This window comes from Loxodonta africana, chromosome 16 (assembly GCF_030014295.1).
Source record: "Loxodonta africana isolate mLoxAfr1 chromosome 16, mLoxAfr1.hap2, whole genome shotgun sequence".
In the NCBI taxonomy this organism is placed as follows: Eukaryota; Metazoa; Chordata; class Mammalia; order Proboscidea; family Elephantidae; genus Loxodonta; species Loxodonta africana.
In genome coordinates this window covers 18,613,292-18,622,981 of record NC_087357.1, presented here as the reverse complement: position 1 = coordinate 18,622,981, position 9,690 = coordinate 18,613,292, and positions in this window count along the sequence as shown.

Sequence of the window (9,690 nt, the reverse complement as noted above, 5' to 3'; positions counted from 1 at the left end):
AATCTTACCGTATACAATACATGAATCCAAAAGGAATAAAAATTCCAGCAACTGATCAGAATGGTCCTTGACATGTGTCTTAGTTATCTAGTGCTGCTATAACAAAAATACCACAAGTGGATGGATTTAACAAACAGAAATTTACTCTCTCACAGTCTAGGAGGCTAGAAGTCCAAATTTAGGGCACCAGCTCCAAGGGAAGGCATTCTCTCTCTGTTGGCTCTGGGGGAATGTCCTTGTCCTCAATCTTCCCATGGTCTAGGAGCTTCTCAATGCAGGGACCTTGGGTCCAAAGGACGCGCTTTGGTCCCAGTGCTTCTTTCTTGGTAGCATGAGGTAACCTCTCCTCTTTGCATGATTCTTTTATATCTCAAAAGAGATTGACTCAAGATACAACCTAATCCTGTAGATTGAGTCCTGCCTCATTAACATAACTGCCTCTAATTCTGCCTCATTAACATCAAAAATTTAAATTTTACAACACATAGGATAATCACATCAGATCACAAAACAGACAAATACACAATGCTGGTAACCACGGCCTAGCCAAGTCAACACACATTTTGGGGGGACATAATTCAATCCATAACAACATGCAAAATTTTTGTTTAGTTCCTAGTCCCATGATATTTCTTTTATCCCTATCCTATAGTTGGTCATATACCAACACAATATTTTAGACCTCAATAGATGAATGTCAATTTTAGGGTGATTTTCACCAATTATCTTCTGTACTTAACCAATAATTCCTTATTTCTTCTTCTTTAGGGGTTATCCTATAGTAATTGCTGAGATGTTGTCTTCATTTTTTCTTCTGAAGAAACTTATGGCCATGGCTGCAATTAAAATCTTAGTCATTAGCCTTTCACCAACTCATTAATTCCTTCAACACTCTTCCTGAGTTCCTCTTCCTAATTCCTTTTGCAATGTGCTAAATGCTAGGGGTAAAAAAGATGAGTAAAACAGAGCCCCTGCCTTTGAAGAGCTCACAGTCTAATGGGGAAGATAGACTTGTGCATGACCTTGGTTCCTACCCATTTAGGAGCTTACAACTGAGAGGTGGCAAGGAAATGTTTCTCTTTTTTTGAAAATTGACTAGAATTGGTTTAATCTCTGCATTATGTACCACCCTTTTCTTTTCCCATACCCCCTCAATATGAGAAAAAAGGGAGTGAAATCGTTCTCAGAAAAAGTTCCTCTGACACAGCAGTAGAAATGATATTACTTCCTAAAGTAATAGATTAGGTGAAAGAATGTTACGATTTTAAGTCCACTCATGATTTTGAAAAGTCAGTGAGAGATAACTGGAGATAGCTAGTATAGTTCTATTTAGCACTAAATCAACCAGTTGTTTTCATCCTCTGTTCCTTAAATGATGGTATCACTTTGGCTCAGCATTAGTTATTTCATTTTTTACTTATGCCTGCATTTCATACCCCCACGTGTCTGTCAGTTTGTCGTACTGTGGGAGCTTCCATGTTGCTGTGATGCTGGAAGCTATGCCACTGGTATTCAGATACCAGCAGGGTCACCCATGGAGGACAGGTTTCAGCAGAGCTTCCAGACTAAGACAGACTAGGAAGAAGGACCCGGCAGTCTACTTCTGAAAAGCATTAGCCAGTGAAAACCTTATGAATAGGAGCAGAACATTGTCTGATAGAGTGCTGGAAGATGAGCCCCCCAGGTTGGAAGGCACTCAAAAGATGACTGGGGAAGAGCTGCCTCCTCAAAGTACAGTCAGCCTTAATGATGTGGTTGGAGTAAAGCTTTTGGGACCTTCATTTGCTGATGTGGCACGACTCAAAATGAGAAGAAACAGCTGCAAACATCCATTAATAATCAGAACCTGGAAAGTACGAAGTATGAATCTAGGAAAACTAGAAATCGTCAAAAATGAAATGGAATGCATAAACATCAATATCCTAGGCATTAGTGAGCTGAAATGGACTGGTATTGGCCATTTTGAATCAGACAATCATCTAGTCTACTGTGCTGGGAATGACAACTTGAAGAGGAATGGTTTTGCATTCATTGTCAAAAAGAATGTTTCAAGATCTATCCTGAAGTACAATGCTGTCAGTGATAGGATGATATCCATATAACCAGTTAATACAGCTATTATTCAAATTTACGCACCAACCACTAGGGCCTAAGATGAAGAAAGAGAAGATTTTTATCAGCTGCTGCAGTCTGAAATTGATCGAACATGCAATCAAGATGCATTGATAATTACTGGAGATTGGAATACGAAAGTTGGAAACCAAGTAGAAGGATCAGTAGTTGGGAAATATGTCCTTGGTGATAGAAACAATGCCAAAGATGGAATGATGGAATTTTGTAAGACCAACGACTTCTTCATTGCAAATACCTTCTTTCACCAACATAAACGGCGACTATACACATGGACCTCGCCAGATGGAACACACAGAAATCAAATTGACTACATCTGTGGAAAGAGATGATGGAAAAGCTCAATATCATCAGTCAGAACAAGGCCAGGGGGCGACTGTGAAACAGACCATCAATTGCTCCTATGCAAGTTCAAGCTGAAACTGAAGAAAATCAGAGCAAGTCCATGAGAGCCAAAATACGACCTTGAGTATAGCCCACCTGAATTTAGGTACCATCTCAAGAATAGATTTGATGCACTTAACGCTAATGACCAAAGACCAGACGAGTTGTGCAATGACATCAAGGACATCATCCATGAAGAAAGCAAGAGGTCACTGAAAAGACAGGAAAGAAAGAAAAGACCAAGATGGATGTCAGAGGAGACTCTGAAACTTGCTCTCGAACGTCGAACAGCTAAAGCAAAAGGAAGAATTGATGAAGTAAAAGAACTGAAGAGAAGATTTCAAAGGGCCTCTCGAGAAGACAAAGTAAAGTATTATATTGACATGTGCAAAGAGCTGGAGATGGAAAACCAAAAGGGAAGAACACGCTCGGCATTTCTCAAGCTGAAAGAACTGAAGAAAAAATTCAAGCCTCGAGTTGCAATAGTGAAGGATTCTATGGGGAAAATATTAAATGACGCAGGAAGCATCAAAAGAAGATGGAAGGAATACACAGAGTCATTGTACCAAAAAGAATTAGTCAATGTTCAACCATTTCAAGAGGTGGCATATGATCAGGAACCGATGGTACTGAAAGAAGAAGTCCAAGCTGCTCTGAAGGCATTGGCGAAAAACAAGGCTCCAGGAATTGATGGAATATCAATTGAGTTGTTTCAACAAACAGATGCAGCGTTGGAGGTGCTCACTTGTCTGTGCCAAGAGATACGGAAGACAGCTTCCTGGCCAAATGACTGGAAAAGATCCATATTTATGCCTATTCCCAAGACAGGTGATCCAACCGAATGTGGAAATTATAGAACAATATCATTAATATCCCATGCAAGCAAAATTCTGCTGAAAATCATTCAAAAACGGCTACAGCAATATATCGACAGGGAACTGCCAGAAATTCAGGCCAGTTTCAGAAGAGGATGTGGAACCAGGGATATCATTGCTGATGTCAGATGGATCCTGGCTGAAAGCAGAGAATACCGGAAGGATGTTTACCTGTGTTTTATTGACTATGTAAAGGCATTCGACTGGGTGGATCGTAACAAATTATGGATAACATTGTAAAGAATGGGAATTCCAGAACACTTAATTGTGCTCATGAGGAACCTTTACATAGATCAAGAGGCAGTTGTTAGGACAAAACAAGGGAATACTGATTGGTTCAAAGTCAGGAAAGGTGTGCGTCAGGGTTGTATTTTTTCACCATACCTATTCAATCTGTATGCTGAGCAAATAATCCGAGAAGCTGGACTTTAGGAAGAAGAACGGGGCAATAGGATTAGAGGAAGACTCATGAACAACCTCCATTATGCAGATGACACAACCTTGATTGCTGAAAGTGAAGAGAACTTGAACCACTTACTAACGAACATCACAGATCACAGCCTTCAGTACGGACTGCACCTCAACATAAAGAAAACAAAAATCCTCACAACTGGACCAATGAGCAACATCATGATAAACGGAGAAAAGATCGAAGTTGTGAAGGATTTCATTTTACTTGGATCCACAATCAACAGCCATGGAAGGAGCAGTCAAGGAATCAAAAGACGCATTGCATTGGGTAAATCTGCTGCAAATGACCTCTTTAAAGTGTTGAAGAGCAAAGAGGTCCCCTTGAAGACTAAGGTGCACCTGACCCAAGCCATGGTATTTCCAATCGCATCATATGCATGTGAAAGCTGGACAATGAATAAGGAAGACTGAAGAATAATTGACAACTTTGAATTGTGGTGCTGGCGAAGAATATTGAATATACCCTGGACTGCCAAAAGAACAAACAAATCTGTCTTAGAAGAAGTACAGCCAGAATGCCCCTTAGAGGTAAGGATCGCGAGACTGTGTCTTACATACTTTGGATATGTTGTCAGGAGGGATGAGTCCCTGGAGAAGGACATCGTGCTTGGCAGAGCACAGGATCAGTGGAAAAGAGGAAGACCCTCAACGAGGTTGATTGACACAGTGGCTGCAACAATGAGCTCAAGCATATCAGCAATTGTAAGGATGGCTCAGGACCAGGCAGTGTTTTGTTCTGTTGTGCATAGGGTCACTACGAGTCGGAACCGATTCAACGGCACCTAACAACAACAACAATGACATGAATTTCATAAATGGACATAAATGCAAAAATGGACAGAATAAACTAGGTGGTACGACCCAAAGTTTTCATTCGTGATAATTTAGAGTTTGAAATATAATGCAGGTGTTTAAAAGAATTTAAATTACTTCCACATGTAATTATTTAAAACAAAGATATGTCTGTGTATATCTTTAGTTTTATGTAGCTATAATAACAGAAGTTAGAAAAAAGAGACGCTCATAGATTATATGACATAATATTTCTTTTCAAGAACAATAAAGTAGAAAATTTAGCAATGGTAGCTAAGCAACACGTTAAAGAGCACACTGATTTGGGGGAAAGAAACCTGTTCATGTTGTATGAAAGACTTAAAAATCTTAGTATCTTACGTAAGATGGGTGTGTTATGCATTGATGCTACACTGCTGTTCATTTATTTGATACTTATTTTAACTAAAAGTCTAAGTTTATTCTCCAGGTTAATGAAACAGAAAAAGACTCCATTACAGTAGAATATTTTAAGAGAAGTTCAGAAAGATCCCTGTTTGTCTAGAGCAAAACATCCAGAAAGTGTACATTTTCACATTTGTAGAGCTTAGACTGGCTGAGGTGTTTTGATTTTCTTTATGCAATTAAAAATCATATAACATCATTTTTTATTTTCATACTTTAATAGTTTGAAATTAGTTGAATATGAGATGATCAATTGAGAAAAACATATTATGAAAATTATCTGATTATAGTTGATTTTTTTTCCAAGAAAGCCTTTGAACTACTTTATTTTTATTTTCAAGATGAGAAATTTCATTACAATGATTACTCTTTTAAAACATTTTTGGTCTGTTTTGTTAAGCAGACTGGATGACATTCCTTGTATACATTTGATCACTAGGTATTATTAATAATAACTTAGATTTTTTTTGAAATTTAAAAAGCTTATGTATGATATATATTCACTATTTCATGTGATTCTTTAAAAAAAAGTGAAGTTGATTCAATAGGTGATATTTTCTGCATTTTATGTGTGAAAAAACTGATCAGTTAAGTGTGTTGCCTGAGACTAATTAGCTGTTGAGAATTAGTTATTGAATCAAATTTTCTAATTTAAGTACAAAGCTCTGTGGCCATAAGGTAATACTATCAAATTATGAACTTTATTACCCTTATGTAAAATGAATTTAACACGTTTACTATCTACATTTTATTTGCATTTATTGAACTTTCAGATCCAAAAGAATGAGAATCCTAGATTTTAACATGGAAACCATCTTGCTTTGTAAGTTACTTTCTCATCATTTTGAATCAATATTTTAGCAAATTTTTTTGTAGGCATGATTAATAGAAAAGGAAGAGAATTTCTATTAACTGTTGTGAGAATTAATTGTTTTTCTTTAAAAACTACTTTGATTCATCCATAGATTCACTTTTGTAGATTTTAAAGAACTTCTCCAATACAGCAATTATTAAGTTAAAGTGGAAAAAAAGAATTTGAGCTATTTATGCCTTATTGTATATAAAATATTATCCTTAAGAGGACATTGCTGTATATTTATATAAAGGAAGAAAATATATTTTGAATTTGAGAATTAAATCAAAATATTACAAAGTTATATAAAGAATAATATCATTATTTTTAAAATTCTAAATGATAATGGTGGTTGATCCAAGTCACTCTGATTCATATTGATTTGTAAACACATTTTTAAAGCTGACTGGATCAACTGACAAGAGGGTCAGTGAAAAAGAGGAAGACCCTGAACAAGATGGATTGACAGTGGCTCCAACAATGGGCTCAAACATGGCAACAATTGTGGGGGTGGCGCAGGCCTGGGCAGTGCTTCATTCTGTCATACGTGGGGTCGCTATGAGTTGGAACCAACTCGACGGCACCTAACAACGTATGTAAAGAATCATTACTTAAAAGGCCATTATGAAGTAAACCATATAAGATCTATGACTGGTAAATAGAGAAGATGAGGGATGAAAAACTTAAGCTGAAAAAAAGACTGAAATTTCAACAAGCAATTGTTTTGAATATGAATAAAATATGATGCTACTATGAATGAAGTTATATATTAGGAGAAAACGTTGCCCAGGAAACAAAAGCTTTTATTAATGATGAGCTTATAAAAGAGCATTCATATAATACAGCAGAAATTATGTGTCCTACACTGAGACAATTTAAGTCTTACTGGAAATACTGTTGACCAGAATACTGAAGGTCTGTCTCAGCACTTACAGAAAAGTTACATGAAAAAAGTTAAATTGTTTGTAGCATTTCCTATTGTAGATAATGAAGGGACAGATATAAATAGCATCACCTAGTTCTGGGTTAGTTAGCTATATTTTTTTTGTGGTATTGACAAGAATGTTTATGTATTAGAAGATGAGAGACCATGACTGGAACTCAGCAAATGATCTCTTTATTGATGTCAGTAGGAACATTTTGCATAACGTAACACAGCTGGTCAAAATCAGCAAGTGTGACTCAGCTCTTGCAATGGACAATATTAATGTAAAAACTTAAATTCAAAAAGGCAACATTTTCCAAGAGACATAAAATTTAGGTCTACTGATTACATTATTTGCCAGGAATTGCTTTATGTCAAAAATTTTAATTAACACTATGAACTGAATAGGATACTATTCTCTGAACTATGGATGGCCCAGGGCTTCTCTTCATGAATTAGATGTACAATGCAGTAACCTGTTATAGTTCATGTATTTATGTGGCTGGGTGCTGACATATTTTTGGACACTTTCCTGTCAGTCAAGGGAAAAGCCCTACTTTGGGTTAATAATGAAGACTGAATCAAAGTCTTGAGCTTTTTGGCTGATGTTAGAACCTGTCAGCTTTGACTATTTCTTTGGGAGGGCATTCACAAACAACTACACAAAAGTATGATTTGATTTGCTCATTCAAGTGAAATTGTATCTTTTAAGAAATTGATTTGGTAAGGAATAATCTAGCCCATTTTCTTACACTGAAGTGTTAGTTGTTAGGTGCCATCGAGTTGGTTCCAACTCATAGCGACCCCATGTACAACAGAACGAAACACTGCGCAGGCCTGAGCCGTCCCCACAATTGTTGTTATGCTTGAGCCCATTGTTGCAGCCACAGTGTCAATCCATCTCATTGAAGGTCTTCTTTTTTTTTCTCTGGCCCTCTATTTCACCAAGTATGATGTCCTTCTCCAGGGACTGGTCCCTCCTGATAACATGTCCTTGCTTCTAATGAGCATTCTGGCTCTACTTCTTCCAAGACAGATTTGTTCATTCTTCTGGCATTTTTTGCCAACACCATAATTCAGCTGCATCAATTCTTCTTTGGTCTTCTTTACTCATTGTCCAGCTTTCACATGTGTATGAGGAGACTGAAAACACCATGGCTTCAGTCAGGTGCCTCTTAGTCCTTAAAGTGACATCTTTGCTTTTTAACACTTTAAAGAGATCTTTTGCAGCAGATTTGCCCAATGCAATGCTTCTTTTGATTTCTTGACTGCTGCTTCCATGGGTGTTGATTGTGGATCCAAGTAAAATGAAATCCTTAACAACTTCAATCTTTTCTCCTTTTATCATGATATTGGTTATAGGTCCAGTTGCGAAGATTTTTGTTTTCTTTGTGTTGAGCTGTAATCTATACTGAAGCCTATGGCCTTTGATTTTCATCAATAAGTGCTTTAAGTTCTTTTCACTTCCAGCAAGCAAGGTTGTGTCATCTGCATAACAGGGTGTTAATGAGTCTTCCTCCAATCCTGATGCCCCATTCATCTTCATATAGTTCAGCTTCTCAGATTATTTGCTCAGCATACTGACTGAATAACTATGGTGAAAGGATACAACCCTGACACATACCTTTCCTGGCTTTAAACCACACGGTATCTCCTTGTTCTGTTCGAATGACTGCCTCTTGGTCTAAGTATAGGTTCCTTGTGAGCACAAGTGTTCTGGAATTCCCATTCTTCGCAATGTCATCCATAGTTTGTTATGATCCACACAGTCAAATGCCTTAGCATAGTCAATAAAACACAGGTAAACATATTTCTGATATTCTCTACTTTCAGCCATGATTCACCTGACATCAGCAATGATATCCCTTATTCCATGTGCTCTTCTGAATCTGGCTTGAATTTCTGGAAGGTCCCTGCCGATGTACTGTTGTAATCATTTTTGAATGATCTTTAGCAAAATTTTACTTATGTGTGATATTAATGGTATCGCTCGATAATTTCCACATTCGGTTGGATGTCCTTTCTTTGGAATGGGTACAAATACAAATCTCTTCCAGCTGGTTGACCCGGTAGCTGTCTTCCATATTTCTTGGTATAAATGAGTGAGCGCTTCCACCCCTGCATCTGTTTGTTGAAACATCTCAATTGGTGTTCTGTCAATTCCTGGAGATTTGTTTTTTGCCAATGTCTTTAGTGCAACTTGAATCTCTTCCTTTAGTACCATGGGTTCTTGATCATATGTTACTTCCTGAAATGTTCGAGCATCAACCAATTCTTTTTGGTACAGTGACTCTGTATTTTTTCCATCTTCTTTTGATGTTTCCTGCCTCGTTTAATATTTTCCCTGTAGAATCTTTCAATATTGCAACTCGAGGCTTGAATATTTTCTTCAGTTCTTTCAGCTTGAGAAATGCAGAGAAATGTTCTTTCCTTTTGGTTTTCTATCTCCAGGTCTTTGCACGTTCCGTTATACTTTACTTTCTCTTCTTACCTGCCCTTTGAAATTTTCTGTTCAGGTCTCTTACTTCATTTCTTCCTTTCGTTTTAGATACTGTACATTCAAGAGCAAGTTTCAAAGTCTCTTCTGACACCCATTTTGGTCTTTTCTGTCTTGTCTGTTTAATGACCTCTTGTTTTCTTCAGGAAACCCTGGTGGCATAGTGGTTAAGAGCAGCAGCTGCTAACCAAAAGGTTGACAGTTCAGATCCACCAGGTGCTCCTTGGAAACCCTATGGGATAGTTCTACTCTGTGCTATAGGGTTGCTGTGAGTTAGAATCAACTCGACGGCAGCAGGTTTGGTTTGGTTTTTTGGTTT